This window comes from Triticum aestivum, chromosome 3B, assembly GCF_018294505.1.
Source record: "Triticum aestivum cultivar Chinese Spring chromosome 3B, IWGSC CS RefSeq v2.1, whole genome shotgun sequence".
NCBI classification, from domain to species: Eukaryota; Viridiplantae; Streptophyta; class Magnoliopsida; order Poales; family Poaceae; genus Triticum; species Triticum aestivum.
In genome coordinates this window covers 846,032,619-846,040,435 of record NC_057801.1, presented here as the reverse complement: position 1 = coordinate 846,040,435, position 7,817 = coordinate 846,032,619, and the positions used below count along the sequence as shown (strand labels likewise).

General features: G+C 43.4%; 1 pseudogene; it reads right to left on the bottom strand.

Annotated features, from left to right (window-relative positions):
- Window positions 1-204: 204 nt before the first annotated feature.
- On the bottom strand, window positions 205-1,104 carry LOC123068124 (agamous-like MADS-box protein AGL61; annotated as a pseudogene).
- Window positions 1,105-7,817: the final 6,713 nt, after the last annotated feature.

The following is a 7,817-nucleotide window of genomic DNA, read 5'->3' as shown; positions in this document are numbered from 1 at the left end:
TTTGAGAAGATGTCAGTATTTCATTAAATAGCAGCAGTCAGCGACAGGGCAATACAGATTTGGCCATTAATTCTTTATAATAAAGAAACGACATAAAATTTGACGAAAGATTTCATCCAGATTAACTAGACGACAACATATTTTGACGAACTATGGTCCATTGTTGAATGATTATACTTGAACGGATGGACACGGGTTTGGATCTCAGTACAGGAACGGGAAGCCGGCATTCGTCTCCAACCCGGCAGGGATCTCCGGTGACGGAGGCATCGCAATAAGCAACTAATGTATCTCCATTTGCATCCCCATCTCGTTGTCCAACCCTGGCGGCTGAGGAATCGCTATCTGCATCTCCTCCATATCCATGCCCGTGGCGAATCCCGGCGGCGGAGGCATCTCTTGCATATCCATCCCGGCGGTGACCTGCTTTGCCGGAGGCAGCTCCATCACCATGCGCTTCTGCATATTAACCTCGGAGGTGAACCCCTAAGGCGGATGCAGCGTCTGCATCACCGTCTGCTGCTGCTGCTGCTGCTGCTACGGAACTCAAAAGTACTGCCACCGAAGATCTGGAGGTGCAGTGGTGGGGCCACCTCCACCATGCAGCTCATGTCGACATGCATCTCCTCGTGGAGATCTTGGTTGGCGCGGAATTTTCTACACATCAGCATGGCAAAGAAGGCCGCCATGTCCTCGCCCCCCATGTCCCGCACGTTCGGGTCGACCCAAGCCACTATCCGGTCTCCCGCGTCACGGTCTTTCTCTATGATCTCCTCCTTGCGCTCCATGCGCTTCTTCACCTCGACCAGCTCGGTGCGCAGCTTGTCGAACTCCTGGTGGAGCTGCTCTAGTTTCTTATCTTCGCCGGCAACTAGTGCCCTCCTCCCTCGCGCCAGCCCCCACACCCTCCCCCGGCAAGAAGCGTTCCACGATGGGGTGGAGAAAAGAGAATTCGTTGCCGCCGGGTGAGAAGGTGAGGGTGGCCACCTGGGCGCCGGTGAGGACCGCCAGACCGGTGGCCTTGCTGAAGAACACCACGAGGCGCTTCGAGAAGCAGACGTGCCGGGCATCCTCCTACCCGATCCTTCGATTGGGCGCCACCATTGCTCGCTTGCTCGGCTGGTACGCTCAGAGAAGGGCGGTACTCGAGTGTGTCTCGGGGTCGGAGAGGGTTATACATTAGTTGGGAAATAATTTCTCTTTTTCCCGGGCATATTTGCTACAGCTCAAAAAATATCGTTACGCGCCTCCGATCACCATCAACAAAGATGTCAGGAACCCGTGTAGCCCTGCCTGGTGAAAAGGGGTATATCTTGATCGCACTGCCGAATTCTCTCGTCCCTCTTACTCATCTCGCCGCACGATTTAGTCTTTGATCAAACATGCTGAATTGTTGTCTAATAAGCAAACCACATTTTTGAAACGTCAGGTGCCCATTTCGTAAATATGGGAAAGACATTTATACATTAAATTTTAAATATTTAATTTAAAAATGTCATTAACATTTAATTTCAAAGGTAAGTGTGTTACTACATCTCGATACAGGGGGTGGGTATATAGCAAGCGATAGGAGAGGAATCAGTAATATCCACATTCAAAATCCAGTTTTGCACCTAGATTTGTTGTATTCTCTGTGGAATTATGAATTCCACGCAGAGAAGTGTAACTCAGTTGATTCGACAAAATTATGAATAAAATTTGAAGAATTTCTGAAATGTAAATTAATGTTTGGATAAGTATGTATGATAAGATGAGCACATCTCTGAAATGAAGAATTTCTGAAGAGTATGTACGATAAGCATGTATACATTAAAACTAAAGCGTCAAAGGATAACTACGTACTCGTTCGCACCCAGATTGAATTGATCAGGATGTGACAACGAAATATTGTTTGGCCCACAATAGCAAGCGTTCCTAACAATGCAGTAGTTGGGAAGTAATTTATTTTTTCTCCGGCAGACATTCGATACAACCCATGAAGATATAAGAGTATATTTGATGTAATAACATCTTATAATATGCGACGGATGGATTATATACGAGCTTTCAATAAGCTTCGAAAATGACATACCTACACCACCCGGTGATACGTGTATGCGCACACCACATTAATCACCCTTATTTATATATTAGTGCGATATATTCTCAAATTAATAATTTCCTCTTTGTCTGGGTGAACACTTTCAAATATATCAACACAATATTACATTATGTTTATAAACATAGTGTAGGTTTGGCCATGTCGAAACATACCGAGGTTTATGAAGCACTTCCAGCGAGATTGCAAGATGCATCCAGATAGGTCGATGGATCATCTCGTACATGCATGATGCTTATAACAAGAGATGGATACAATATCATTTCAAGAAAGGTGCCAATCTAGTGGCTAAATTTGTTGCAATATGTCTGTTGGATCTTTTTCGTGGAAAAGCATTAACAGTTGAGGTCAAATTTTGAGATGACAGCGAAGTGCACTCGAGGGTAGGGCAGCACTATCATGCTCTGGCAAGGTAATTGAAGAGAGGATAAATAACTTTTACTATTCAACAAGAAATCTTCGTCAAACACTTTCTGGAGGAGGATACATAACTTTATACTCTCTTGTCCAACAAGCCTACCAGCAATACAAAGAATTAATATTATTCCTCCAAAAGTACTAACTCAATGAACAGTCGGATAAATGGGCATACACACGGAGAGAACCTAGTTAGAGCACCTCCAGTAGACACGCAAAAATAGTTTTACAGTGCCACTGTAGCACTTTTAGCGTGCCACGGCCAACATTGATTTTCCAGATGCCCAAAAACGCATGCCAAAAAAACACGCAGTGCAACTTATGAAGCGCGTGCAGTCCAGCGCCTCAAATTTGCAGCGTGCGATAGCGCTTTCTAGCGCATGCTCTAAATTTTTTGCGCACGCTATTTTATAGCATCTGCTGGAGCGTATCCGCGCCCAAAAAGAACGATTTTTAGTGCTCAGAATAGCTTTTACGAGTCTGTTGGGGATGCTCTTAATCATCTCTACTATTAGAGAGCAGTTCATTCCGTCGCCTTCACCTCACACATCCTCATCCCCCTTTTGTTTCATGTTGGTTTTTTTGTTAATCCCAACTGATGCTGCAAAAACAAAAAACCACCATTATGAAAAGGGGAGTTCATGCCGTCGCCTCCACCTCCCACATGGTTTTTCCCCCAGGTTCCAATCCCCGCCGCCCTTTGGTTTTCAGTTAGTTCTTTTGCTAACCCCGGCCAATTCCACACAAAAGAAAAACCAACATAAATATGACTACGATGAAAGGGGGGTTCGCTCCGTCACCTCCAACTCCCACGTTCTCCACCCCCTTTAGTTTCCTATTGGTTTTTTGTTTACCGCAACCGATGCCACACAAAGTAAAACCAGCATTATTAAAGGAGAGTTCATTCAGTCGCCTCCACCTCCCACCTGTTTTTTTACCTCCCATATTCTCCTCCCCCCTTTGATTTTGTGTCATTTTTTTGTTAACCCCAACCGAGGCCCCACAAAATAAAATATAACATAAATATATTAACTTGGATTAATCTAAACAAAATACATACTTTGCCAAAACGCCATGCTGCATTAACTCAACCAAATCAAATTAGTCTTACGAAAATCTTAACATATCAAAACTTGCCTTGCCTTCCACTACCCATAATTTCACCAAATTAAATGCTACCAAAATTGATGTAAGATATATGTCGGACAAGACCGATGTTGAACCACCAGAGTACATGCACAGGAAATTAGCTAGTCTATTCATCTATACCAATATAAAAAGACCCAAAGGGGCAGATCCAATTAATCTCGGCCATCAAATCATGTCAATCCAACGACCTAGAATCCTTCAATGTCGAGCGCTCAACACGTTTAGCGTGCAGTTAATTTCATGCCAAATATAATGCTAATCATGTAATAACATGCATATAATATCCTACTTAATATCCGCATGCACTTAATATACTTCCAAATTAACGTGCATTGCACGTACATATTGACTAGTATGTACAAGGTCCTTCAACATGATCTCCCAAACCATGAGTGCTCCAATGCTCAGAATTATAATTTTAAAAGGAATCTATTGCATGACAAAGTCTATTCAAGAAGTTTGCTTCATAGGAAAAAAATCATCTGCCTTCCAATAACTGTCAGCTTTGAAGAGACTACACTACACCTATTCCGGGACTGCCCTTCTTGGCAGAGAGATGAGCTTGTTGTTGAAACTACGGAGTACATGTTGCATATCAAAAGTAGTAGTATTATTACCTAGCCCTTCTTGGCACGGAGATGAGCTTGGCACAGAGATAGGAACCACAACAGAATTTTGTTGTGGCAAGTATTCTAGAGATTGATGACATCCAAGAAATCGGTCTATACAAGACTGTAGGGCAGCCTCGGATATTTGCAAAAATGGTTTATGCTTGAAAAGATGTTGCTTCAACAACAAGTGGATCAGTAACTCCGAAGAGCTGTTTTCTTGAGGCTCCCACTAACGTATTTGCGGACTAAATGACACCTCCATATCCTATACAGTGCCAGTGTCAAATCTCATGTCATATCCGTGTTTAACTTAATGGTATCGGGTTCACGAAGCCACCATCCATGGCCTATCAGAACAAGCACTTTCTTGTTATGGATGTATAGAAGATCAAGTTATTCTATTGTGAGTTTTATTGAGAGCACCCAATGAAGCCTGTTTTTTTCAGGCATGTGTCTACTGATTGCAGCAGTGTCAAATAGACTACATGATGGTAATAATTTCTTATCGCTGGTTATTCGTGAACAATTAATCACACAGGATATCACAAGCCAGTGTATTTAGTCGAACATCCAACAATAATCCAGCCTCCTCCCAGAAACGTCTATCAGCTGTGGATCAAAGCATTCTCCAGATCCTCCTCCCTTGCATGTGCTAATGTTTCGGATGTGTTCTTGTTTTAGATTGACCTCATCTTGTACAATTCCTTAGATCACTCACCACCAAAACACGATAACCCTACTAATGGCACTTAGCGTCTAGATCGCATACCAGATGCATGTATAAAATGCACGTATCTTGAAGGCAATGAAAGGCGGATGCTTACCTTCGCCTTTATAAAAGACTTTTAACATATTGTCAGTGCATCCATGAGCTGTCACGCATCTACCTGTATCTCAGTACATATATTGTGTCCTCTTAACCTAGTATAGTAGCTGTAGTACATAGTTCTTCCTTTCACACGTACTACAGGCACATACATTTCTTCCACACATAGCACTCACGGTTCACATACACCTCTGCCATATATAACACTCACGAATCACACTGGTTGCTCGTCCATACGGGACACAATTATTCGACAATTTCTTCCAATAATATGAATATTCGTAAACCCGGAACTAACATTTTCAATAGAAGATTAAATCTTTCATCTCACACGCTAAACATTTTTTAAATTAGCACAACACATTTTTAAATTTGTGGGGTGCCCATTTTGTAAATACGGGTCGAACATTTATACACACATACTTAAATACTCATCTAATTTCGACAAACTATTTTTTCATTTTAAAAATTTTACTAACATTTAATTTCTTTGGATCCTCCTCCATTGCTAGACAAATCTTACAGGTGCTATTGTTGTTGATGTTACGTCATTTTAGACTGGAAATGAGTTGCCACGCTCCAAAGTGTAACTCGGCAAATGTAAAATCGAATTTGGATGAGTACGTTCCATAAGATAAGATAATCTCTTACTTAAGTAAATGACATGAGAACTCTAGTAAGATTAAAATTCGTCAATGGCGCCGTACGTGATTTTATTCTCCATATATTTCTTGGTGAGGAACTTAGGGAGATTTATTCAAGCCAACGCATTCTATGGACCATCATGCAAGAGACTACTCTCTGGAAAGCTGGGGCTTGGCTACAAATTCTACGTAATACTCCCTCCGTTCCCAAATACTTGTCTTTCTAGGCATTTCAAATGGACTCAACATACGGATGTATGTAGACATATTTTAAAATGTAGATTCACTCATTTTGCGCCGTATATAGTCACTGAAGGAAATATGCCCTAGAGGCAATAATAAAGTTATTATTTATTTCCTCATATCATGATAAATGTTTATTATTCATGCTAGAATTGTATTAACCGGAAACATGATACATGTGTGAATACATAGACAAAACTATAGTCACTAGTATGCCTCTACTTGACTAGCTCATTGATCAAAGATGGTTATGTTTCCTGACCATAGACATGTGTTGTCATTTGATTAGTGGGATCACATCATTAGGAGAATGATGTGATTCACATGACCCATTCTGTTAGCCTAGCACTTGATCGTTTAGTATACTACTATTGCTTTCTTCATGACATACACAAAGTTCCTGCAACTATGAGATTATGCAACTCCCGTTTACCGGAAGAACACTTTGTGTGCTACCAAACGTCACAACGTAACTGGGTGATTATAAAGGTGCTCTACAGGTGTTTCCGAAGGTACATGTTGGGTTGGCATAATTCGAGATTAGGATTTGTCACTCCGATTGTCGGAGAGGTATCTCTGGGCCCTCTCGGTAATACTCATCACCTAAGCCTTGCAAGCATGTAACTAATGAGTTAGTTACAGAACGAGTAAAGAGACTTGCCGGTAATGAGATTGAACTAGGTATTGGATACCGACGATCAAATCTCGGGCAAGTAACATACCGATGACGAAGGGAACAAAGTTTGTTGTTATGCGGTTTGACCGATAAAGATCTTCGTAGAATATGTAGGAACCAATATGTTCATCTAGGTCCCGCTATTGGTTATTTACCGAGAATGGTTTTAGGTCATGTCTACATAGTTCTCGAACCCGTAGGGTCCGCACGCTTAACGTTTCGATGACAGTTTTATTATGAGTTTATAAGTTTTGATGTATCGAAGTTTGTTCGGAGTCCCGGATGTGATCACGGACATGACGAGGAGTCTCGGAATGGTCGAGACATAAAGATTGATATATTGGAAGCCTATATTTGGACATCGGAATGGTTCCGGGTGAAATCGGCATTTTACCGGAGTACCGGGAGGTTACCGGAACCCCTCGGGAGGTTAATGGGCCTACATGGGCCAAGAGGGAGAAGAGGAAGGAGCAAGGAGGGGGCCGCGCGCCCCTCCACCTCCTAGTCCGAATAGGACAAGGGAAGGGGGGCGGCGCCCCCCCTTTCCTTCCCCTCCTCCCCTCTTTCCTATTTCTCTCCTACTCCAACTTGGAAAAGGGGAGTCCTACTCCCGGTGGGAGTAGGACACCCCCCTTGGTGCGCCCCCTTAGGCCGGCGGCCTCCTCCTCCCTGGCTCCTTTATATACGGGGGCGGGGGGCACCCCATAGACACACAAGTTGATCTACGGATCGTTCCTTAGCCGTGTGCGGTGCCCCCTTCCACCATATTCCACCTCGGTCATATCGTCGTGAAGCTTAGGCGAAGCCCTGCGCCGGTAGAACATCAAGATCGTCACCACGCCGTCGTGCTGACGGAACTCTCCCTCGACACTCGGCTGGATCGGAGTTCGAGGGACGTCATCGAGCTGAACGTGTGTTGAACTCGGAGGCTCCGTACGTTCGGTGCTTGGATCGGTCGGATCGTGAAGACGTACGACTACATCAACCGTGTTGTGCTAACGCTTCCGCTTACGGTCTACGAGGGTACGTGGACGAACACTCTCCCCTCTCATTGCTATATCATCACCATGATCTTGCGTGCGCGTAGGAAATTTTTTGAAATTACTACGTTCCCCAACAGTGGCATCAGAGCCTATGTTTTATGCGTTGATGT